At 45.0% G+C, this 27,285-nt stretch overlaps 1 protein-coding gene across 1 annotated transcript in view; it reads left to right on the plus strand.

The window, feature by feature from the left end:
- LOC137385117 (NACHT, LRR and PYD domains-containing protein 3-like) overlaps nucleotides 1–27,285 on the plus strand; it is a 112,029-nt gene that overhangs the window by 10,942 nt on the left and 73,802 nt on the right. The window contains exons 5-6 of the mRNA XM_068059907.1: nucleotides 4,268–4,420; nucleotides 15,598–15,714. The gene's annotated coding sequence lies outside the window, so the exon portion shown is untranslated. The remainder of the gene's footprint in view (nucleotides 1–4,267; nucleotides 4,421–15,597; nucleotides 15,715–27,285) is intronic.

Raw genomic sequence — 27,285 nt, forward strand, 5'->3', positions numbered from 1 at the left:
AGGATTTAAGGTAAGGAACAGGAGGTTAAGAGGGGATTTGAGGAAAATATTTTTCACCCAGAGGGTGGTTGGAATCTGGAACACACTGCCTGAGGGGGTGCTGAAGGAACCCTCACAACATTTCAGAAGTATTTAGATGAGCTCTTGAAAGGCCATTGCATACAAGGCTGCAGGCCAAGTGCTGGAAAATGGGATTAGAATGGAAAGGTGCTTGATGGCTGGCACCGACATGATGGACGAAGGGCCTGTTTCTGTGCTGTATAACTCTGACTCTACTGACTCTTCAGCAAGTCTGGGTGAAATTGTTTAGGTTAGTACCGGAGTTGAAGGGACTGAGCTATGATGATATAACTGGTTAACCCAGTCTATTTCCTGGATAAATCGGTGATCTAATTTAATATTCTTCCCTCATGTTCAGATTTACCCAGACTGATATTTCTTTCTGAGTAATATCCTGATAGAAGATTGGTTAGCTAACAGGCAACAGAGAGTAGGCAAAAATGGGTAATTTTCTGCTTGGCAAGATATAATGAGTGTAACACGGTGGGGGGAGGGGGGCACGGGGGTGAAGGGATGGGAGGGGGCACGGGGGGAGGGTTTGGGAGGGAAGGGGAAGAGGGTAGGGAAGGGTGAGGGGGAGAGGGAGGGGAAGAGGGCATGTGGGAATGGGAGGAAGGGGGGAGCAGGGAGTGGAGAGGGGGAAGGGGAGAGGGAAAGGGGGAAGGTGAGGAGGGGTTGAGAATGGGAAGAGGTAGGGAGGGGAAGTGGAATAGGGAGGGGTGGGAGGGGAGGAAGGGAGGGGGAGGGGATGGGTGTTGGGGGAGGAGTGAGAGGGGAGGGCGAGGGGGGAGTAGGGAGTGGGGGAGGGGGGCATGGGGAGGGGAGGGGGGAAGAGGATGGATGGGGTGGGAAGAAGGCCTGGAACTCAGTGTGGGGGGAGGGGGAGAAGGCCTGGAACTCAGTGTGGGGGGAGGGGGAGAAAGCCTGGAACTCAGTGTGGGGGGAGGGGGAGAAGGCCTGGAACTCAGTGTGGGGGGGGAGGGGGAGAAGGCCTGGAACTCAGTGTGAGGGGAGGGGAAGAAGGCCTGGAACTCAGTGGGGATAGGGGGAGAAGGGAGGGGGAGAAGGCCTGGAACTCAGTGTGGGGTGGGGGGGTGGGGGGAGTTGGGGGGGAGAAGGCCTGGAACTCTGTGGGGGGAGGGAGAGAAGACCTGGAACTCAGTGGGAGGGGAAGAAGGCCTGGAACTCAGTGGGGATAGGGGGAGAAGGGAGGGGGAGAAGGCCTGGAACTCAGTGTTGGGGGTGGGGGAGGGGGGAGAAGACCTGGAACTCTGTGGAAGGAGGGGGAAAAGGCCTGGAACTCAGTGCAGCCTCTGCAGTCTATTGCCAACATCAGCAAAGTGATGAAGTTGTCCTTGACATTGCTATCAAGTGGAACTTGTTCACCAATAACCTGCTCAGTGATGCTCAGTTTGGGTTCCTGGAGGAACATTCAGATTCAAACTTGGTCCAAACATGGACAAAGAGCTGAATTCCAGATGTGTGATGACAGTGACTGGCCTTGACATCAAGACAGCTTTGTTCAGAGTGCGGCATCAAGGAGTCTGATTAAAATTGAAGTCATATAAATATTGTGGGTGCAACAGCAAGTCAGAGGCTGGGAATTCTGCAGTGAGGAACTCACCTCCTGACTCCCCAAAGCCTGTCCACCATCAGGAGTGTGATGGAATACTCTCCACCTGCCTGGATGGGTGCAGCTCCAACAACACTCAAGACTCTCGACACCATTCAGGACAAAGCAGCCGGTTTGATCAGCACCACATCCAGTACCTTTAACATTCACTGCCTCCACCACCACACACAGTGACAGCAGTGTGTACCATATACAAGAAGCGCTGCAGCAACTCACCTCTCATTTCAGCAAATGCTTAGTCAAAGTGATGGGTTTTTAAATCATCTTAAGCGTGTTAGGCTTGAAGAGAAAATTCCAGAACTTCGGGCAGCTCAAGGCTTGGTTATCAATGTATGGATGAAGGAAAACATGAAACGCTGGAAATACTCAGCAGATCTGGCAGCATCTGTGGAGACAGAAGCAGAGTTAACGTTTTAGATCAGTGACCTAAGAAGAGTCACTGAGATGAAACGTGAACTCTACTTCTCTCTGCACAGATGCTGCCAGACCTGCTGAGTATTTCCAGCGTTTCTTGTTTTTATTTCAGATTTTCAGCAACCGCAGTATATTGGTTTTATTTTAGGGATGAAGGAAATTGGGAGTGTGGAAGAGGCCAGAATTGCAGGAGCACAGAGATCTTCAAGGTTTACAGGGCTGGAGGAAGTTACAGAGGTAGAGAGGAGTGAGACCATGAGGGAATTGAACAGGAGAAATAAAAATGTTAAAATCGAGGCATTGCCAGGCTGGGACCCAATGTAGATCAGATTAGATTAGAATTTAGATTAGAACATTACAGCGCAGTACAGGCCCTTCGGCCCTCGATGTTGCGCCGACCTGTGAAACCATCTGACCTGCACTATTCCATTTTCATCCATATGTCTATTCAATGACCACTTAAATGCCCTTAAAGTTGGCGAGTCTACTACTGTTGCAGGCAGGGCGTTCCACGCCCCTACTACTCTCGGAGTAAAGAAACTACCTCTAATATCTGTCCTATATCTATCACCCCTCAACTTAAAGCTATGTCCCCTCGTGTTTGCCTTCACCATCCGAGGAAAAAGACTCACTATCCACCCTATCTAACCCTCTGATTATCTTATATGTCTCTATTAAGTCACCTCTCCTCCTCCTCCTCTCCAACGAAAACAACCTCAAGTCCCTCAGCCTTTCCTCGTAAGACCTTCCCTCCATACCAGGCAACATCCTATTAAATCTCCTCTGCACCCTTTCCAAAGCTTCCACATCCTTCCTATAATGCAGTGACCAGAACTGCACGCAATACTCCAGGTGCGGCCTCACCAGAGTTTTGTACAGCTGCAGCATGACCTCGTGGCTCCGAAACTCGATCCCCCTACTAATAAAAGCTAACACACCATATGCCTTCTTAACAGCCCTATTAACCTGGGTGGCAACTTTCAGGGATTTATGTACCTAGACACCAAGATCTCTCTGTTCATCTACACTACCAAGAATCTTCCCATTAACCCAGTACTCTGCATTCCTGTTACTCCTTCCAAAGTGAATCACCTCACACTTTTCCACATTAAACTCCATTTGCTATCTCTCAGCCCAGCTCTGCAGCCTATCTATGTCCCTCTGTACCCTACAACATCCTTTGGCACTATCCACAACTCCACCGACCTTTGTGTCATCAGCAAATTTACTAACCCACCCTTCTACACCCTCTTCCAGGTCATTTATAAAAATGACAAACAGCAGTGGCCCCAAAACAGATCCTTGCTGTACACCACTAGTAACTAAACTCCAGGATGAACATTTGCCATCAACCACCACCCTCTGTCTTCTTTCAGCTAGCCAATTTCTGATCCAAAGCTCTAAATCACCTTCAACCCCATACTTCCGTATTTTCTGCAATAGCCTACCATGGGGAACCTTATCAAACGCCTTACTGAAATTATTATACACCACATCCACTGCTTTACCCTCATCCACCTGTTTGGTCACCTTCTCGAAGAACTCAATAAGGTTTGTGAGGCACGACCTACACTTCACAAAACCGTGCTGACTATCTCTAATGAACTTATTCTTTTCAAGATGATTATAAATCAGTGAAAGATCAACAGACAGCTGGAGTGAATAACATCCTGACCATGGAGGGAATTGAACATGAGAAATAAAAATGTTAAAATCGAGGCGTTGCCAAGCTGGGACCCAATGTAGATCAGTTAGCACCAGGTGAGGGGGCAACAGACAGCTGGAGTGAATACCATCCTGAACATAATAGGAGTAACCATGGCAAAATCACTTCCTCCTCGTTCAACAACACTTTCATTCAGCAGTTAAATGGTTAAAGTGTTGATCTTTCGAGGTGGCAAGTTCTCACCACATTGAAACATCAGACATTGACTGTTAGGTGTTGGTCTGAAAGGCCAAACATCAGGGAATTGGTGGAGCATTGAATACAGTTTCAGACAGAAAGGGAATGATTCATTTCTATTGAATGGGCCGTGAGACAGTAATAAAGAATTAAAATCAAAATACTGCAGGTGCTGGAAATCTGAAATGTTTATGACTAACTTTGTTCATAGTTAAAACAGTTGTTAAACCAGTTCGACTTGTATTTATTTTAAACAGCAGCTTCCAGTCAGAGGACAGAAGCATCAGATCCAATTACCAAACGATGATTTGCTGAAAGAAAACCAGGAACAACCTCGGGATTGGGGGCAACAGGTTTACAAGGACGGAACTGGGAGGCTCCCCATGGAAACGGAGAATCTGTGGATCAAGGTAAGGTTAATATAGTTTCTGGGCCTGTGTTCCATGTCTGTCTTTAATCTTCCTTTTGAAAAATAATTTCTCCCAGTGAGATTATGTTGTATGGGCTGCTGTGGCCATTGCTTTTCCTCATGGCTATATCCAGTCGCTCAGTGTGAACTCAGACAGTTACTGAGGGTGGTCTGTTTAACAATGAGGGTCCTCTGATCAGGCCACTGTTGTTCTGCACCCTCCTTTCATTTTGAAGAGGGATGGTGTGAGATAATCAGAGTGTTAGACCATCCTAGGGAGCTGTGACAGGGGTGGGCCCTGGACTTCTCTTCCTCACTGTGGATATTTACCACAATACATACTGCATCTTTTGGGGAAGATTTCAGTTTTGAACTTGCAGGAAAGCAGGTTCCGGACCTCTGGCGGAGTCGGCCCACAGGGTTTAACCGCACCCATGAACTTACCCCACTTAATACTGAGCAATTCAGGTAATGAAAGAGCTCTCGGGTGTTTGACTAAAACTTCAAACATCAGCTAATCAGTGTGACTTTTCATCATGTTCAAGATCTTTGGCCTCCTTGTCTTGAGAGACAATGGGTAAGTGCCTGGAGGTGGTCAGTGGTTTGTGGAGCAGCACCTGGAGTGGCTATATAGGCCAATTCTGGAGTGACAGACTCTTCCACAGGTGCTGCAGAAAAATTTGTTTGTCGGGGCTGTTACACAGTTGGCTCTCCCCTTGCGCCTCTGTCTTATTTCCTGCCAACTGCTAAGTCTCTTCGACTCGCCACACTTTAGCCCCACCTTTATGGCTGCCCGCCAGCTCTGGCGAACGCTGGCAACTGACTCCCACGACTTGTGATCAATGTCACAGGACTTCATGTCGCGTTTGCAGACGTCTTTAAAACGGAGACATGGACGGCCGGTGGGTCTGATACCAGTGGCGAGCTCGCTGTACAATGTGTCTTTGGGGATCCTGCCATCTTCCATGCGGCTCACATGGCCAAGCCATCTCAAGCGCCGCTGACTCAGTAGTGTGTATAAGCTGGGGATGTTGGCCGCCTCGAGGACTTCTGTGTTGGAGATGCGGTCCTGCCACCTGATACCAAGTATTCTCCGGAGGCAGCGAAGATGGAATGAATTGAGACGTCGCTCTTGGCTGACATACGTTGTTTTAAAATTAGGAGTTGCCCTTTTAGGAAAGAGGTGAGGAGAAAATTTTCCCTCAGAGGGTTGTGTGACTTTAAAACTCTGTATCAAAAGTTGATGGAGCTGGGGTTATTGAATATTTTAGGCGGAGGTATATAGATTCTTGTTAGGCAAGGGAATCAAAGATGGGAGTGTGGAATTTGAAATACAAACAATGTTCAAGATACAGATGTAACAATTGGTGTTTAACCTTGTGTCTGTTTTACTGAACTTACTGAATAGGAAGTGAGAAAAATATTTCTAACTGGCCTTAAACATTCTTTACAGCTGAACTGGGTGAGGATTTGTCAAACCGGTTCAATTCATTTTTATAAGATACGCAAGCTTTTTTTCTTAAAGTTCTTCAGATACAAACCAATCTCATAACAGAAACGACCTTACATCAGAGGGTGAAACTCAGACACAAATCCTACAAACAAGGATCAGCTGAAATGATCACACTCTGATTTGTACAAAGTAAAGCAGGAATTGACGGTAAATGAATTTATGAAGACAGTGCAGAGACAGAAAGCCCCGTTGGTTCAAGATAATGTGAATGTAGTTTCTGAACCTGATTCTGAATCGTTCTGCATTAATTCATTCCCCTTTCCATTTAAAGCTGTCTTCTCCCAGGGAGATGATGTTCCATGGGTTCCTGTGGTAAATCCATTCCCCTGTGGCTCTAGCCATTCTGTGGGAAGTGTTCGCTCAGACAGTGACCAAGGATGGTCTGTTTAACACTGGGGCGCCCCCCACTCCCCCCCAAGTGCTGGAAAATGGGATTAGAATAGTTAGGTGCTTGATGGCCGGCACAGACACAATGGGCCGCAGGGCCTGTTTCTGTGCTGTATAACTCTATGACCAAGTCAAGACCCCTCAGAATCTTATATGTTTCAATCAAGTGACCTGTTACTGTTCTAAACTTCAGCGATACAAGCCTAGCCTGTCCAACCTTTCATCATTAGAGGACTCGCCCATTCCAGGTATTAGTCTAGTAAACCTTCTTTGAACTGCTTCCTTGAACATTTACATCCTTCCTTAAGTAAGACCAATACCTACGAACATAAGTTTTAGCAGAAGTAGGCCATTTGGCCCCTCAAGCCTGCTCTGCCATTCAATAAGATCATGGCTGATCTGTTTGTATTTCAAATTCCACACTCCCATCTTTGATTCCCTTGCCAAACAAGAATCTATATACCTCCGCTAAAAATATTCAATGACCCCAGCTCCACCAACTTCTGAAACAGAGTTTTAAAGTCACACAACCCTCTGAGGGAAAATTTTCTCCTCACCTCTTTCCTAAAAGGGCGACTCCTAATTTTAAAACAGTGTCCCCGAGTTCTGGACACAACCACAAGAGGAAACATACTTTTCACATCAACCTTTTCAAAACTATTCAGGATCTTATATACTTCAATCAAGTCCCCCTCACTCTTCTAAACTCCAGTGAAAATATGCCCAGTCTGTCCAACCTTTCCTCATAAGACAACCCACTCATTCCAGGTGGCAATCCAGTAAACCTCCTCTGAACTGCCTCCAACACATTTACATCCTTCCTTAAATAAGGAGACTAATACTGTGCACAGTATTCTAGATGTGGACTCAACAATGCCCTGCATAACTGAAGCATAACCTCCCTACTTTTGTATTCAATTCCCCTCACAATAAACTAGACCATTCTATTAGCTTTCCTAATTACGTGCTGTACCTAAATACTAAGCTTTTGCAATTCATGCACTAGAACACTTAGATCCCTCTGCATCTCAGAGCTCTGCAATCTCTCACCATTTAGATAATATGTTTCTTTTTTATTCTTCCTGCCAGAATGGACAATTTCACATTTTCCCACATTATACCCCGTTTGCCAGATCTTTGCCCACTCACTTAACCTATCGATATCCCTTTGTAACCTCCTTATGGCCTCTTCACAACTTACTTTCCTACTTATCTTTTTGACCTCAGCAAATTTAGCAACCATACCTCTGGTCCCGTCATCCAAGTAATTTATATAAATTGTGAAAAGTTGAGACCCCAGCACTGAACCCTGTGGCACACCACTAGTTACATCTTGCCAACCAGAAAATGGCCCATTTCTGCATACTCTCTGTTTCCTGTTAGCTAGCCAGTCTTCTATCCATGCCAACATGTCACCACCTGCACCATGAGCTTTTATTTTCCGCAATAACCTTTGATGTAGCACCTTAACAAATCCCTTTCACAAAACCTTGTTGATTCAGCCTGATTACCTTGAATTTGTCTAAGTGCCTTTAATAATAGCTTCTAACATTTTCCTGATGGCAGATGTTAAGCGAACTGGTGGGTAGTTTCCTGCTTTCTGTCTCCCTCCCTTTTTGAATAAAGGAATTACATTGGCTATTTTCCAGTCTAATGGAACCTTTGCTGAATCTAGAGAATTTTGGAAAATTGGAACCAATGCATCAACTATCTCACTAGCCACTTCTTCTAAGACCCTAGAATGAAGTCCATCAGGCCCGGGGACTTGTCAGCCCGCAGACCCCACAATTTGCTCAGTACCACTTCCCTGGTGATTGCAATTATTCTTTAATTTCCCTCCCTTCCGTTTCCTGATTTACAGCTATTTCTGGGATGTTACCTGTATCCCCTATGGTGAAGACAGATGCAATACATCTGCTTGAACTGCTTGCTGTACCATGGGGCCATGGTCAGTCTGCTCATCCACACTACAGCCCTCGCTCTTGTCCATACAAGCTGCAAGAACCTCAAACTTGTTGCTCAATTGCAAGGGCTGTAGCTCCTCCACTCCCACCTTCGCCACCACCTTACCAGCCTGACTCGCTGTCACACCCTCCTGTTCCTGACCAAAACCATTACCCTATCCTAACGGGTGTGACTGCCTTCTGGAACAAAGTGTCCAGATAACTTTTCCCCTCCCTGATGCATCGCAATGTCTGCAGCTTTGTCTTCAGCTCATCTACTCTGAGCCGAAGCTCCTCAAGCCACAGGCACTTACCACAGACGTGGTTGCCATGGATTGCCGTGGCATCAAGGAGCTGCCACAGACTGCAGCTGCGATACATCACCTATCCTGCCATCTATATTGTGTTAATGAAATTAAATTTATTTTTCTTAATTAATTTACAGTTCCATTCCTGACCAAACTTCCTCACTTATCAATCTCCCTTCTTCACACTCTGTGCAGTCCAGCAGCACTCAGAGACCCCTGTATTTATACTCTCTGAAAACAATAAGTCAGCTCTGAAACCAGTTTAAGGTAGCTACCTAATGAACTAGCCACAGCTACTCTGAGAGCTTGTATACCCCTGTTTAAAACTTTTAGAGACTTAACTTACCTCGAAACAGTAACTTTAGTTAACTGCTAAATGTAAACAAAACAAAAATTAGACTTCAGAGAGATTAGCCCTTAAAATCCTGTCACTTACCAAACTCCCTTCTTCACACTCTGTACACTCCAGCAGCAGTCAGTGCAGACCTTGAACACGAGTGCAGAGTTTCTGTCAATACTAGGCAGCTCAGGAAGTCAGTGGTGGGATTGCAGAAGTAACTTCATGTCGAACAATGTGAGACAATACACTTTAGATTGAAAAGTTACAGATTAGAATACAGGGTGAGTAGGGAATTACTGGGAGATTGTCAAACTGAGTTCAACTCTCAATACAGAAATCATTAAAGGTCAGTTTCAAATCCTTCAGAAAAACTCTCAAAGGCCCATTCTAATGAATGAAGTTAGTTGGAACTCAATGTGTTCAGTTTTGGATGTCAGGAAGAACATACTGGCTTTTCAGGTGGAATTGTTTCAGTTAGTTCCAGAGTTGAAGGGACTGAGCTATGATGATATTAGTAGTTAATCTAGTCTATTTCCTGGATAAATCAGTGATCCAATTTAATATTCTTCCCTCATGTTCTGATTTACCCTGACTGATATTTCTTTCTCAGTCATATCCTTTCAATTCCTTTCATGATGTGAAACACGGAAGGTAACGAGTATTCACTCTGTTCAGGCAAACCAGAAAAAAGGGATGGAATATTAAAATGATAACAAACCTGGTTAAAAGCCCATGGGGAAAATTCAGCTTCAGTTATAAAGGATTGTGCAGTTCTGGAATCCTACTCGCTTGGTGATAAAGGACAGATTAATTGAGGTATCACAAAGCGGGAATTCTTGGATTGAAGAGTACATGACACTCGGGGTGGGGTGGGTAGGGGGAGCAGATCAGAAATACCATTGTAACTTAAAAGGGAAAATGAATAGATCTTTGAAGATACAGATCGATGGGAGAATGTGTGACAGTGAGTTTAGTTTAACTTTGTTCTGCCAAAGACCCGGTGCTGACCCGGTGGCCTGATGGTTGAATATTGTGCCAGAAACATCCATGTCAGTAAAAAATATCTTGGGTGCTGCAGGACACCAGTGAGATCAGTGTGTAACCCAGGGAGGATGGACACAGTGAGATCAGACAGTGTGTAACCTGGGGAAGATGGACTCTGTGTGCTCAGACAGTGTGTAACCTGGGGAGGATGGACACAGTGAGATCAGACAGTGTGTAACCTGGGGAAGATGGACTCTGTGTGATCAGACAGTGTGTAACCCGGGGAGGATGGACCCAGTGTGCTCAGACAGTGTGTAACCTGGGGAGGATGGCCCCAGTGTGATCAGACAGTGTGTAACCTGGGGAGGATGGACCCAGTGTGATCAGACAGTGTGTAACCCGGGGAGGATGGACCCAGTGTGATCAGACAGTGTGTAACCTGGGGAGGCTGGACCCAGTGTGATCAGACAGTGTGTAACCCGGGGAGGATGGACGCAGTGAGATCAGACAGTGTGTTACCCGGGGAGGATGGACCCAGTGAGATCAGGCAGTGTGTAACCCAGGGAGGATGACCCAGTGAGATCAGACAGTGTGTAACCCGGGGAGGATGGACCCAGTGTGATCAGACAGTGTAACCCGGAGAGGATGGACCCAGTGAGATCAGGCAGTGTGTAAACCGGGGAGGATGACCCAGTGAGATCAGACAGTGTGTAACCCGGGGAGGATGGACCCAGTGAGATCAGACAGTGTGTAACCCAGGGAGGATGACCCAGTGAGATCAGACAGTGTGTAACCCGGGGAGGATGGACCCAGTGAGATCAGACAGTGTGTAACCCGGGGAGGATGGACCCAGTGAGATCAGACAGTGTGTAACCCGGGGAGAATGGACCCAGTGAGATCAGACAGTGTGCAACCTGGGGAGGATGGACCCAGTGAGATCAGTCAGTGTGTAACCCAGGGAGGATGGACCCAGTGAGATCAGGCAGTGTGTAACCCAGGGAGGATGGACCCAGTGAGATCAGACAGTGTAACCCGGGGAGGATAGACCCAGTGAGATCAGACAGTGTAACCCGGGGAGGATGGACCCAGTGTGATCCGACAGTGTGCAACCCGGGGAGGATGGACCCAGTATGATCAGACAGTGTAACCCGGGGAGGATGGACTCAGTGTGATCAGACAGTGTGTAACCCGGGGAGGATGGACCCAGTGTGATCTGACAGTGTGTAACCCGGGCAGGATGGACCCAGTGTGATCAGACAGTGTGCAACCCGGGGAGGATGGACTCAGTGAGATCAGACAGTGTGTAACCCGGGTAGGATAGACCCAGTGAGATCAGACAGTGTAACCCGGGGAGGATGGACCCAGTGTGATGAGACAGTGTGTAACCCGGGGAGGATGGACCCAGTGTGATCTGACAGTGTGTAACCCGGGGAGGATGGACCCAGTGAGACCAGGCAGTGTATAACCCGGGGAGGATGGACACAGTGTGATCAGACAGTGACTAACCTGGGGAGGATGGACCCAGTGAGATCAGACAGTGTACAACCAGGGAGGATGGACCCAGTGAGATCAGACAGTGTGCAACCCGGGGAGGATGGACCCAGTGAGATCAGACAGTGTGTAACCCGGGAGGATGGATCCAGTGTGATCAGACAGTGTGTAACCCGGGGAGGATAGACCCAGTGAGATCAGACAGTGTAACCCGGGGAGGATGGACCCAGTGTGATCAGACAGTGTGTAACCCGGGGAGGATGGACCCAGTGAGGTCAGACAGTGCACACCCAGGGAGGATGGACCCAGTGTGATCAGACAGCGTGCAACCCGGGGAGGATGGACCCAGTGTGATCAGACAGCGTGCAACCCGGGGAGGATAGACCCAGTGAGATCAGACAGTGTAACCCGGGGAGGATGGACCCAGTGTGATCAGACAGTGTGTAACCCGGGGAGGATGGACCCAGTGTGATCAGACAGTGTGTAACCCGGGGAGGATGGACCCAGTGAGATCAGGCAGTGTGTAACCCAGAGAGGATGACCCAGTGTGATCAGATAGTGTGTAACCCGGGGAGGATGGACCCAGTGAGATCAGGCAGTGTGTAACCCAGAGAGGATGACCCAGTGTGATCAGATAGTGTGTAACCCGGGGAGGATGGACCCAGTGAGATCAGGCAGTGTGTAACCCAGAGAGGATGACCCAGTGTGATCAGATAGTGTGTAACCCGGGGAGGATGGAACCAGTGAGATCAGGCAGTGTGTAACCCAGAGAGGATGACCCAGTGTGATCAGATAGTGTGTAACCCGGGGAGGATGGACCCAGTGAGATCAGGCAGTGTGTAACCCAGAGAGGATGACCCAGTGTGATCAGACAGTGTGTAACCCGGTGAGGATGGACCCAGTGTGATCAGACAGTGTGTAACCCGGTGAGGATGGACCCAGTGAGATCAGACAGTGTGTAACCTGGGGAGGATGGACCCAGTGAGAACAGACAGTGTGTAACCCTGGGAGGATGGACCCAGTGTGATCAGACAGTGTGTAACCCGGGGAGGATGGCTCAGTGTGATCAGACAGTGTGTAACCCGGGGAGGATGGACTCTCTGTTTTCTGTCCATAAACCAATCCCCAATCCACTCTAATATATTACTCCACACATTTACACATGTTCTATCTTTGTGCAATAACCTCTTGTGTGGAAAATCATTAAATTTCTTTTTGAAAACACAAATATATTACTTATCCATCTTCCTAGTTCATTGTTCAAAAACTACTCTGAGATTTCCCAAATATGAGTTGCCTTCTCATAAATCCATGTTGACTCTGCATAATCATTTTATGATTTTCTAAATGTCCTGTTACCATGTCTCTCATAATAGAGTCCAGCATTTATCCTACTCCTGACCTTTTTCTATTCCTTCATGGGATGTGGGAATCACTGTCTCAGAAAGCATTCTTCACCATCCCTAATTGCTTCTGAGAAGGTGGTGGTGAGCTGCCTTCTTGAACCGCTGCAGTCCTTGGGGTGTAGGTACACCAACAGTGCTGTAAGGAAGGGAATTCCAGGATTTTGACCCAGTAGGAATAGCAATATAGTTCCAGGTCAGGATGGTGTATGGCTCAGAGTGGAACTTGCAGGTGGTGGTGTTCCCATGCATCTACTGCCCTTATCCTTCCAGGTAGTAGAGGTCGTGGGTTTGAAAGGCACTGTCACAGGAGCCTTGGTGCGTTGCTGCAGTGCATCTTGTACACTCTGCTGCCACTGTGCGACGGGGGTGAAGGTAGTGAATGCTGAAGCTGGTGGATGGGGTGCCAATCGAGCAGGCTGCTTTTTCCTGGATGGTGTTGAGCTTCTTGAATGTTGTTGGAACTGTTGTTGCACCGATTCGGGCAAGTGGAGAGTATTCCATCACACTCCTGACTTGTGCCTTGCAGATGATGGACAGACATTGGGGAGACGGGCGGTGAGTTACTTGCCACAGAATTCCCAGCCTCTGACCTGCTGTTGGAGTCACAGTATTTATGTGACTGGTCCAGTTCAGTTTCTAGTCAATGCTAGCCCTCAGGATGTTAGTAGTGGGGTATTCAGCAAGGTAATGCCATTGAACATTAAGGGGAGATGGTTAGATTCTTTTTTTTTTTGAGTTGCTCATTGCCTGGCACTTGTGTGGTGTGAATGTTACTTGCTACTTATCAGCTCAGCCTGGATGTTGTCCAGGTCTTGCTGCATCTGGATACGTGATGCTTCAGTATATGAAGAATGGCAAATGGTGATGAGCATTGTTCAATCATCAGTGAACAGCCCCACTTCTGACCTTATGATGGAGGGAAAGTCAATGAGAAAGCAATTGAAGATGGTTTCGGCCTAGGACACTCCCCTGAGGAACTCTTGCAGTGATGTCCGACCTGGGACTGAGATGATTGACCTCCAACAACCACAACCATCTTCCTTTGTGCTAGGTATGTCTCCAGCCAGTGGAGATTTTCTCCCTGATTCCCCTTGATGCCAATTTTGCGAGGGCTCCTTGATTCCATACTCTGTCAAATGCTACCTTGATGTCAAGGGCAGTCACTGTCACCTCACCTCTGAAGTTCAGCTCCATTGTCCATGTTTGGACCAAGGTTGTAATGTGGTCAGGAACTGAATGGCCCTGGTGGAACCCAAACTGAGCGTCAGTGAGCAGGTTATTGCTGAGCAAGTGCCACTTGATAACACTGTTGACAATTCCTTGGCTAACTGACCTATGGTTCCCTGTTTTCTTTCTTCCCCCTTTGTTAAAAAAGTGTGGTTATGTTTGCTACCTTCCAATCCTTGGAAATTGTTCTCGAATTGAAGGAATTCTGGAAGATCAAAACCAGTGGTCTCTTTTAAACCCCTTGTATGCAGGATGCCAGGTGCAGGGTTTTTTTTGCATTTCGTCCCATTAACTTCTCCAGTACTACGAGTTTATATATGTTTTATGGCTCTTGCCAGTCTACACTTACGTTCTCTTTTCTCTTTCCTTATTAATTTCTTGGTCCTTCTTTGCAAAATTGTAAAATCCTTCAAATCCTGAGACTTATTACACTTTTTGGCAACATTTATAAGCTACTTCTGATCTAATACCAACTCCCCTTGTTAGCCCCAATGGGCCACTTTTTCTGTGGTTTTTATGGCTCAACAGCATGTATATTTAATGAAAATTATACATTCATTCTTTAAATGCTAGTCACTGTTTCCTACCATTATAACTTTTCATGTAGTTTCCCAATCTACCTTGACTACCACGTCCCTCATACCTACATAGTTTGCTTTGTTTAGACTTAAGACTCTAGTTTCAGACTTTACTAAATCATTTACAAACTCAGTGCAAAATGTTGGCAAATGATTCTAGCCAATAATCACTTAGCAAGTGATTTACCCTTCGCTAGAGGCCCTTTTCTACGAAGGTTATTAATTATGCCTTTCTCATTGTGCAATCCTAGATCCAAAAAAGCATATTCCCTTGTTGGTTCCTTGACACACTGATTAAGAAAACTATCTTGTATATATTCCATGAATGCATCCTCAACACTGTTACTGCAAATATGTTTTGCCCAGAGTTTATGAAGTTTAAAATCCCCCATGATAACTGTATTACATCATTCATTATCCCATTCTCTCATGCTGGTACTCTTATGAAAACAATTACATTTTGCATCAGAACTTGTCGAACTTTAAACCTGCTGTTTGACTGATCATGAAGCATTTTTTTCTGGATGTCTCCATTATGTAGGATTAGAAATCACTGATTACATTTCTAGACCATCTATTTCAATTAGGCTCTTATTTAAGAATACCCCTTAAAAATCAGCAACATCTGTTGAAATGTGGGGCGAAATTCATTTAGGGAGGCAGCAAAAAAACAGGCGGTGTTACATTGGCCGCCTGTTATACCCACCACCCTGTATTCAGTTCCCTTGACGTCAGTGGAACTGAATATCGGGCTGGGTGTTCATGGGCGGCCGATGTGATACCAACCATTTCGCATCACTTAGGCAAGTTGAATTTTTACCCTTAATACTGTCAAGTTCACCAAGGTACCAGGTATGATTGTATTTTGTATCCAAAGCAAGTTCTGGTATAATATGAGAATTTGTGACTATGTACTTGCTATTAATGATTATTATTTGATTTATTAACCATTTACAATGGGATATAAGTGTATTACTCCGTTTTATTTAATTCATTCTCAGGATGTGAATGTCACTGACAAGGCTGGCATTGATTGTCCATCACTATTTGCCTTGATGCAATTGAATTACTTCCTCATCCACTTCAGAGGACAGTTACCTGGAGTCATATAAGAGCTGGTAAGGATCACAGTTTCTCTTCACTTTCTCCAATATGACAGCTTCATGATCAGTTTTGCTGATGTCTTTTTTTAAATTTTGAGATTGGAAGTCATTTCAAATTCTCAACCTGCAATGGTCAGATTTGATCTCACATTCTCTGGATTGTTAGTCAAAACCTCGGGATTACCAGTCCAGTAACATAACCACAACATGATCTTACATAATACTGGGCAAAATTATTTATTGTGGCCCTTTGAAATATGTCGTAGTACACAAAGTGAAGAAAGGTCGAGTGCTGAACAGATCAGCAATGTCTCTTCATCATAGCTCACTACTTTGCTTAAATTGTGGATTATTTTAATGAGTCAATTTCCAACTGCATGATGGTGGAGACTAGACTAACCATTTCATTGAAATATATTTAGTTGTGTGAAACACATTGCTGGATGTTAATTGTTATTACACTTGCAGATTATATAACTTTGCTGCACACCACTAAAAGAGATACTGGGTGTAATTTTCACTTTGGACAAGACCCATACTATGTAGTGGAAGTAAAGGGAAGAATACGGGGTTGGTCACTAGGTACAGACTCAGTTCTTATTCATTACAGAACCCCCAAAGCTGAAGGGGGTGAGTATAATTTTAACTTTGGGCAGTGGTGTGAACAGGCAATACTGAATCAGCCACCTATTACACACTGCACCTGATTTTCTATTCCATTTAAGTCAATATCAATGTCTCCCGTTTTACACCATCACTCAGTGAAAATCACCCTTGATTGTTCCTCGATTGAAGTATTATTCCACCTCTGTCTTCAAGAATGTTGTCAACAAGTTGTTCTTCACTGTCAATGTCCCTCTGTATGATCTGTCATTTGTGGAATATTTTCTCTCTCTCATGCTGACGGTTACTTTGTTCGTGATTCTCATCCGATCCCGAGGAAAATACAATTTCTCTAAATGCCTAACTAACTAACTGATAGTAATGGGCACAGCAGATCTGACAATTGTTATTCTTTATGTAGTACTGTGGCAGATCAATCATATTTATCTCATCTTTGCTCCCTTGTTGTACAGCCTGCAGTTCACAATCCATCTGGTTTCGTGCTGCACAGCCATTGTCATGCAGACCCCCACCTGCCAAGAATGGGGAAAATTAATTTCACCACACGAGCATTGATTTTAAGCTGTTGGTGAAGAAAGAACTGGCTTTAAAAAAAAATTGCCAGATTTTAGCTGGAGAGACACATTAGCATATTAACAGCAACAAGAAATGCTGGATTCACTCAGCAGGTCTGGCAGCATCTGTGGAAAGAGAAGCAGAGTTAACGTTTCGGGTCAGTGACCCTTCTTCGGTTCCAAAGAAGGGTCACTGACCCGAAACGTTAACTCTGCTTCTCTTTCCACAGGTGCTGCCAGACCTGCTGAGTGAATCCAGCATTTCTTGTTTTTGTTTCAGATTTCCAGCATTCGCAGTATTTTGCTTTTATTTTAGCATATTAACAGCAGTGCTTAAAAGGACATTCAATCCACAATGTAGTTCTGATTGCCAGACGTTGAGGGTGGGGGAGAGAACATTTCAGTTTAACTGTTAAAATGACCGAATACACAAACAGATGTGGTCATACCAGTTTAGTCACATGACTAACTGGCTGTTGCAGAATTTGAACTGGCCACAGAGCTTTGAACTGATCAGAAAAGCCTGTGCTCTGGGACTGAAGCAGAACCTCCTCTCCTGTCTACTCTCATCTCTTTCTATTGAATTGAATCTTGTGAAGACACGTGAACCTCAAATAGAGACAAGTCTCTTACGTGGAACAAGGTTCAAGAAGAATATTGGGCCCCAATGAAAAGTGCGAGTTGCCTACAATAAAATACTCTACAGGGAGCTGGAAACACAGAAACAGTAACAAGAAACCCCCTTCAGAGACTGCTTCAAACCTTTCACCTTATATTTTCATCTCTCTTGAGCATGCTGCTGTGTTAGAAATAAATCTGGCTTTATTTTGCGCATGGAGATGTTTTGTCTCGACAAAAACACTGATTGCAGAAATGAAGTATTGACTATAAACAAACATACAACATTTGAACATACGAATTAGGAGCAGGATTAGGCCACTCGGCCCTTCGATCCTGCTCCACCAGTCAACAAGATCATGGCTGATCTGATTGTAACCTCCACTCCACATTCCCGACTATTCCCAATAAGCTTTCTAGCTTATCAAGAATCTATCTATCTCTGCCTTAAAAATATTCAAAGACTCTGCTTCCATCACCTTTTGAGGAAGAGAGTTCCAAAGACTTTCGACCCTCTGAGAGAAAAAATTTCTCCTCATCTCTGTCTTAAATGGATGACCCCTTATTTTTAAACAGTGACCCCTCGTTCTAGATTCTCCCACAAGAGAAACATCCTTTCCACATTCACCCTGTCAAGACCCCTCAGAATCTTATATATTTCAATCAAGTCGCCTCTTACTCTTCTAAACTCCAGCAGATACAAGCCTAGCCTGTCCAACCTTTCCTCATAAGACAACCCGCCCATTCCAGGTGTTAGTCTAGTAAACGTTCTCTAAATTGCTCCCAATGCATTTACATCCTTCCTTAAATAGTACTCCAGATGTGGTCTCACCAATACCCTGGATAGCTGAAGCATAACCTTTCCACTTTTGTATTCAATTCCCCTCACAATAAACAAAATTCTATCAGCTTTCCTAATTACTTGCTGGACCTGCATACTAACCTTTTGCGATTCAAGCACTGGGGCACTCATCCCTCAGCATCTCAGAGCTCTGCAATCTTTCACCATTTTGATAAGATGCTTTTTTATTCTTCCTGCCAAAATGCACAATTTGACATTTTCCCACATTATACTCCATTTGCCAGATCTTTGCCCACTCACTTAACCTATCCATATCCCATTGTCGAGTCCTTACGTTCTCTTCACAACTTATTTTCCTACCTATCTTTGTGTCATCAGCAAATTTAGCAACCATACCTTTGGCCCCTTCATCCAAGTCATGAATATAAATTGTAAAAAGTTGAGGCCCCAGCACTGATCCCTGTGGCAAACCACATATTACATCTTGCCAAGCAGAAAATGATCCATTTATGCCCACTCTCTGTTTCCTGTTAGCTGGCCAGTCTTCTATCCATGCCAAAATGTTTCCTCCTACACCGTGAGCTTTTATTTTACAAAGTGATTATTGACAGCGCAGCCGGCAGCTGACATCATCAGACTGCGCCAATCTGCGCACATGCGCAAATTGACTCCTACTCTCTGTGCATGCGCCGCGTTCCGCATTGCCAGGACTGGTTGGCGCATGCACAGATGACGTCATTGTGTAACATGGGGAGAGAGAGGGGTGGGGGAAGCTGGGAGAGCGTGGCCGAAGACCTTGCTGGTGCGGGGTGCGCGCTCCTCCTCCATCCCCACTCGCCCACCCCCTCCCCAGCTGCCTGCTCGCTTCCCACCCACCCATCCGCTCGCTCGCTCACTGCCTCCCCGGCCTGCTCGCTCTCTCCCTCCGGCTATTATGTGCTGCCATGTGTTTAGGTTGCCTTTGTGTGATTATTTGAGCAGCGCCATCTTTAGTCCTGGCTGCTGCCTGAATTCACAGACGATGACGTTTTAGTGGCACAGGCTGCATTTGCACATGTGCCACTGCAGCACCACCTACTGGTTGCATGGTCAGCAAACGCAGCCTTTATTTTACACAATAACCTTTGATGTGGCACCTTATCAAATGCTTTTTGAGAATCCAAGTTCAGTACATCCACCGGTTCAACTTTATCCACAACACATGTTACTTCTTCAAAGAACTCCAATAAATTGGTTAAACATGATATCCCTTTCACAACACCATGTTGACTCTGCCTGATTACCTTGAATGTTTCTAAGTGCCCTCCTGCTGTAACATTTTTAATAAGAGCTTCTAACATTTTCCCTCTGACAGATGTTAATGTCAGCTGAGTGTAATTCCAACAACACCCAAGAAGCTCAACACCATACAAGACAAAGCAGCCTGTCTCATCAGCACCACATCCACCACCTTCAGCATTCACTCCCTCCACCAACGGCACACATTCGCAGCAGTGTGTACCATCTACAAGATGCAGTGCGGCAACTTGCCAAGACTCCTTTGACAGTACCTTCCAGACCCATTACCTCTACCACCTACAAGACCAAGGGCAGCAGATGCATGGGAACACCACCATCTGCAAGTGTCCCCCCAAGTCACACATCATTATGACTTGGCACTCTATCGCCATTCCTTCACTGTCGCTGAGTCAACATCCTGGAACTCCCTGCTTCACAGCACTGTGGGTGTACCTACATCACATGGACTGTAGTGGTTTATGAAGGCGGCTCACCACCACCCTCTCAATGGCAATTAGGGATGTGAAATAAATGCTGGCCATGACCGCGATGACCGCATCCCATGAAAGAATTTTAAAAAGCTATATAACGCAGTGCTGATCAAAGGTGTGAGCGTGGCTATGGGCTCCGTGTTTGTGGATTGATGGGAGGAGCTGTCAGTCTCTTGATCGTAGGCAATAGGAGGAGCGGACTAACTGAGGGTCATTAATTGATGCAGAGCTCTGTCTCAGTAGTGGCAGAGAGCATACACCACCTCGGCCACCAATTGTGCACGGCTTCAGTTAAATATCTGTTCAGGTAAATTAAATGTCCCGGAACTTATCTCCAAATAATTCATCATGGAACAGGAAAGAAGGTTTCTGTAGATGAAATCGGTCAGTAACTTATTGTTCTATACTGACCCCGTTTATATAAACATCCAAAGATTGAAGAGATTCTAACTTTCATAAATAATTTATTACAGTATTGAATCCTCAAACTCCAATTCCCCAATCGCATCTATTGTATCTCGAGAGTGATCCCGATAAATCCTCAAACTCCAATTCCCCAATCACATCTATTGTATCTCGAGAGTGATCCCGATAAATCCTCAAACTCCAATTCCTCAATCACATCTATTGTATCTCGAGAGTGATCCCGATAAATCCTCAAACTCCAATTCCCCAATCACATCTATTGTATCTCGAGAGTGATCCCGATAAATCCTCAAACTCCAATTCCCCAATCACAGCTATTTATCTCGAGAGTGATCCCGATAAATCCTCAAACTCCAATTCCCCAATCACATCTATTGTATCTCGAGAGTGATCCCGATAAATCCTCAAACTCCAATTCCCCAATCACAGCTATTTATCTCGAGAGTGATCCCGATAAATCCTCAAACTCCAATTCCCCAATCACATCTATTGTATCTCGAGAGTGATCCCGATAAATCCTCAAACTCCAATTCCCCAATCACATCTATTGTATCTCGAGAGTGATCCCGATAAATCCTCAAACTCCAATTCCCCAATCACAGCTATTTATCTCGAGAGTGATCCCGATAAATCCTCAAACTCCAATTCCCCAATCACATCTATTGTATCTCGAGAGTGATCCCGATAAATCCTCAAGCTCCAATTCCCCAATCACATCTATTGTATCTTGAGAGTGATCCCGATAAATCCTCAAGCTCCAATTCCCCAATCACATCTATTGTATCTCGAGAGTGATCCCGATAAATCCTCAAACTCCAATTCCCCAATCACATCTATTGTATCTCGAGAGTGATCCCGATAAATCCTCAAACTCCAATTCCCCAATCACATCTATTGTATCTTGAGAGTGATCCCGATAAATCCTCAAGCTCCAATTCCCCAATCACATCTATTGTATCTCGAGAGTGATCCCGATAAATCCTCAAACTCCAATTCCCCAATCACATCTATTGTATCTTGAGAGTGATCCCGATAAATCCTCAAACTCCAATTCCCCAATCACATCTATTGTATCTCGAGAGTGATCCCGATAAATCCTCAAACTCCAATTCCCCAATCACATCTATTGTATCTCGAGAGTGATCCCGATAAATCCTCAAACTCCAATTCCCCAATCACAGCTATTTATCTCGAGAGTGATCCCGATAAATCCTCAAACTCCAATTCCCCAATCACATCTATTGTATCTCGAGAGTGATCCCGATAAATCCTCAAACTCCAATTCCCCAATCACATCTATTGTATCTTGAGAGTGATCCCGATAAATCCTCAAGCTCCAATTCCCCAATCACATCTATTGTATCTCGAGAGTGATCCTGATAAATCCTCAAACTCCAATTCCCCAATCACATCTATTGTATCTCGAGAGTGATCCCGATAAATCCTCAAACTCCAATTCCCCAATCGATCTATTGTATCTTGAGAGTGATCCCGATAAATCCTCAAGCTCCAATTCCCCAATCACATCTATTGTATCTCGAGAGTGATCCCGATAAATCCTCAAACTCCAATTCCCCAATCACATCTATTGTATCTCGAGAGTGATCCCGATAAATCCTCAAACTCCAATTCCCCAATCACATCTATTGTATCTCGAGAGTGATTCCGATAAATCCTCAATCTCAAATTCCCCAATCACAACTGGGTGACCGCTTTGCGGAACATCTCCGCTCAGTCCGCAAGCAGGACCCTGAGCTTCCGGTTGCTTGCCATTTCAACACTCCCCCCTGCTCTCATGCTCACATCTCTGTCCTGGGATTGCTGCAGTGTTCCAGTGAACATCAACGCAAGCTCGAGGAACAGCATCTCATCTACCGATTAGGCACACTACAGCCTGCCGGATTGAACATTGAGTTCAATAATTTCAGAGCATGACAGCCCCCCATTTTACTTTCATTTTTAGTTATTTTTTCTTCCTTTTTTTTACATTCTTTTTTACATTTTTTACAATCTTTTTTTTTGCATTTATTTCATTTCATCTTAGTTTGTTCAGTTTGCTTACCCACTGTTTTTTTTCAGGTTTGCACTTGCTGCTGTTCAATATTCAGTGTATTAACACCTAATCTGTACTAATGCTTTGTCTTTCAACACACCATTAACATATTGTTTGCCTTTGCTCCGTGACCTTTTGGCCAGCTATGTGGCCTGGTCCAATGTCGACCTCCTTTGTTATCTCTTGACCCACCCCCACCTCACCTACTTATAACCTGTGACTTTTCTAATATTTGTCAGTTCCGAAGAAGGGTCACTGACCCGAAACGTTAACTCTGCTTCTCTTTTCACAGATGCTGCCAGACCTGCTGAGTGGTTCCAGCATTTCTTGTTTTTATTTCAGATTTCCAGCATCCGCAGCATTTTGCTTTTATTACCCCAATCACATCTATTGTATCTCGAGAGGACCCCAGCTATTCACAATATACATTAATGATTTAGATGAGGGAACTAAATGTAATATCTCCATATTTGCAGATGACACAAAACTGGGTGGGAGGGTGAGTTGTGAGGAGGATGCAGAGTGGCTTCAGGGTGATTTGGACAAGTTGAGTGAGTGGGCTAATGCATGGCAGATGCGATATAATGTGGATAAAGGTGAGGTTATTCACTTTGGTAACAAAAACAGGAAGGCAGATTATTATCTGAACGGCTATAAACTGAGAGAGGGGAATATGCAGCGAGACCTGGTTGTTCTCATACACCAGTCGCTGAAAGTAAGCATGCAGGTACAACAGGCGGTAAAAAAGGAAAATGTTTGGCCTTCATAGTGAGAGGATTCGAGTACAGGAGCAGGGATGTCTTGCTGCAATTATACAGGGCCTTGGTGAGGCCAGACGTGGAATATTGTGTGCAGTTTTGGTCTCCTTATCTGAGAAAGGATGTTCTTGCTTTAGAGGGAGTGCAGCAAAGGTTTATCAGACTGATTCCTGGGATGGTGGGACTGACGTATGAGGAGAAATTGAGTCTTTTAGGATTATATTCGCTGGAGTTCAGAAGAGTGGGGGGAGATCTCATAGAAACCTATAAAATTCTAACAGCACTTGACAAGGTAGATGCAGGAAGGATGTTCCCAATGGTGGGGGAGTCCAGAACCAGGGGTCATAGTCTAAGGATACCGGGTAAACCTTTCAGAACTGAGATGAGGAGAAATTTCTTCATCCAGAGAGTGGTGAGCCTGTGGAATTTGCTACCATAGAAAGCAGTTGAGGCCAAAACATTGTATGTTTTCAAAAAGGAGTTAAATATAGCTCTTGGGTCTAAAGGAATCAAAGGGTGTGGGGCAAAAGTGGGAACAGGTTACTGAGTTGGATGATCAGCCATGATCATAATGAATGGCGGAGCAGGCTCGAATGGCTGAATGGCCTACTCCTGCTCCTACTTTCTATGTTTCTATATTTCTATGAGAGTGATCCTGATAAATCCTTAAACTCCAATTCCCCAATCACATCGATTGTATCTGAAGAATGAATCTGATAAATCCAAAGACTCCAATTCCCCAAGTACTGTTCATATTTCTAGAGATAGTGATTTGGTGTCTCTTCAAACTAAGAGTAGGCTGTATTTAATGACGCAGACTACTCTAAATCATTCCGTTACTGGTTCTAATTTTCACTCATAGATTGTGTACATATATATTGTCCAGTTGTGCATGGAAATTACCATTCATAGTAAAAGAAATGCAAGTTCATTTCTGATGGTATCTAATTTTACTCATTCACTGCATGCACTGTTTCCAACTGGGAACTGAAGATAGAGACATGGGGAATGAACTGTTACTAAGTGGCGACTAAACCTTGAGTCATGGAGAATGAACTGTTACTAACTGGCGACTAAACCTTGAGTCATGGAGAATGAACTGTTACTAACTGGGGACTGAACCTTGAGACATGGGAATGAACTGTTACTAACTGGGGACTGAACCTTGAGTCATGGGGAATGAACTGTTACTAACTGGGGACTGAACCTTGAGACATGGGAATGAACTGTTACTAACTGGGGACTGAACCTTGAGTCATGGGGAATGAACTGTTACTAACTGGGGACAGAACCTTGAGACATGGGAATGAACTGTTACTAACTGGGGACTGAACCTTGAGACATGGGAATGAACTGTTACTAACTGGGGACTGAACCTTGAGTCATGGGGAATGAACTGTTACTAACTGGGGACTGAACCTTGAGACATGGGGAATGAACTGTTACTAACTGGGATATTAACCTTGAGTCATGGGGAATGAACTGTTACTAACTGGGGACTGAACCTTGAGTCATGGGGAATGAACCGTTACTAACTGAGGACAGAACCTTGAGACATGGGGAATGAACTGTTACTAACTGGGGACAGAACCTTGAGACATGGGGAATGAACTGTTACTAACTGGGGACAGAACCTTGAGTCATGGGGAATGAACTGTTACTAACTGGGGACAGAACCTTGAGACATGGGGAATGAACTGTTACTAACTGGGGACTGAACCTTGAGACATGGGGAATGAACTGTTACTAACTGGGGACTGAACCTTGAGACATGGGCAATGAACCGTTACTAACTGGGGACAGAACCTTGAGACATGGGGAATGAACTGCTTCTAACTGGGGACTGAACCTTGAGACATGGGGAATGAACTGTTACTAACTGGGATATTAACCTTGAGTCATGGGGAATGAACTGTTACTAACTGGTGACAGAACCTTGAGACATGGGGAATGAACTGCTTCTAACTGGGGACAGAACCTTGAGACATGGGGAATGAACTGTTACTAACTGGGGACTGAACCTTGAGACATGGGCAATGAACCGTTACTAACTGGGGACAGAACCTTGAGACATGGGGAATGAACTGTTACTAACTGGGGACTGAACCTTGAGACATGGGGAATGAACTGCTTCTAACTGGGGACAGAACCTTGAGACATGGGGAATGAACTGTTACTAACTGGGGACTGAACCTTGAGACATGGGGAATGAACTGCTTCTAACTGGGGACAGAACCTTGAGACATGGGGAATGAACTGTTACTAACTGGGGACTGAACCTTGAGATATGGGGAATGAACTGTTACTAACTGGCGACTAAACCTTGAGTCATGGAGAATGAACTGTTACTAACTGGGGACAGAACCTTGAGACATGGGGAATGAACTGTTTCGAACTGGGGACAGAACCTTGAGACATGGGGAATGAACTGTTACTAACTGGCGACTAAACCTTGAGTCATGGAGAATGAACTGTTACTAACTGGGGACAGAACCTTGAGTCATGGGGAATGAACTGTTACTAACTGGGGACAGAACCTTGAGACATGGGGAATGAACTGTTACTAACTGGCGACTAAACCTTGAGTCATGGAGAATGAACTGTTACTAACTGGGGACAGAACCTTGAGTCATGGGGAATGAACTGTTTCTAACTGGGGACAGAACCTTGAGACATGGGGAATGAACTGTTACTAACTGGCGACTAAACCTTGAGTCATGGAGAATGAACTGTTACTAACTGGGGACAGAACCTTGAGTCAAGGGGAATGAACTGTTTCTAACTGGGGACAGAACCTTGAGACATGGGGAATGAACTGTTACTAACTGGCGACTAAACCTTGAGTCATGGAGAATGAACTGTTACTAACTGGGGACAGAACCTTGAGTCATGGGGAATGAACTGTTTCTAACTGGGGACAGAACCTTGAGACATGGGGAATGAACTGTTACTAACTGGCGACTAAACCTTGAGTCATGGGGAATGAACTGTTTCTAACTGGGGACAGAACCTTGAGACATGGGGAATGAACTGTTACTAACTGGCGACTAAACCTTGAGTCATGGGGAATGAACTGTTTCTAACTGGGGACAGAACCTTGAGACATGGGGAATGAACTGTTGCTAACTGGCGACTAAACCTTGAGTCATGGAGAATGAACTGTTACTAACTGGGGACAGAACCTTGAGTCATGGGGAATGAACTGTTTCTAACTGGGGACAGAACCTTGAGTCATGGGGAATGAACTGTTTCTAACTGGGGACAGAACCTTGAGACATGGGGAATGAACTGTTACTAACTGGCGACTAAACCTTGAGTCATGGAGAATGAACTGTTACTAACTGGGGACAGAACCTTGAGTCAAGGGGAATGAACTGTTTCTAACTGGGGACAGAACCTTGAGACATGGGGAATGAACTGTTACTAACTGGCGACTAAACCTTGAGTCATGGAGAATGAACTGTTACTAACTGGGGACAGAACCTTGAGTCATGGGGAATGAACTGTTTCTAACTGGGGACAGAACCTTGAGACATGGGGAATGAACTGTTACTAACTGGCGACTAAACCTTGAGTCATGGGGAATGAACTGTTTCTAACTGGGGACAGAACCTTGAGACATGGGGAATGAACTGTTACTAACTGGCGACTAAACCTTGAGTCATGGAGAATGAACTGTTACTAACTGGGGACAGAACCTTGAGTCATGGGGAATGAACTGTTTCTAACTGGGGACAGAACCTTGAGACATGGGGAATGAACTGTTACTAACTGGCGACTAAACCTTGAGTCATGGGGAATGAACTGTTTCTAACTGGGGACAGAACCTTGAGACATGGGGAATGAACTGTTACTAACTGGCGACTAAACCTTGAGTCATGGAGAATGAACTGTTACTAACTGGGGACAGAACCTTGAGACATGTGGAATGAACTGTTACTAACTGGGGACAGAACCTTGAGTCATGGGGAATGAACTGTTA

The sequence above is a fragment of the Heterodontus francisci genome, chromosome 28 (genome assembly GCF_036365525.1).
Source record: "Heterodontus francisci isolate sHetFra1 chromosome 28, sHetFra1.hap1, whole genome shotgun sequence".
NCBI lineage: Eukaryota > Metazoa > Chordata > Chondrichthyes > Heterodontiformes > Heterodontidae > Heterodontus > Heterodontus francisci.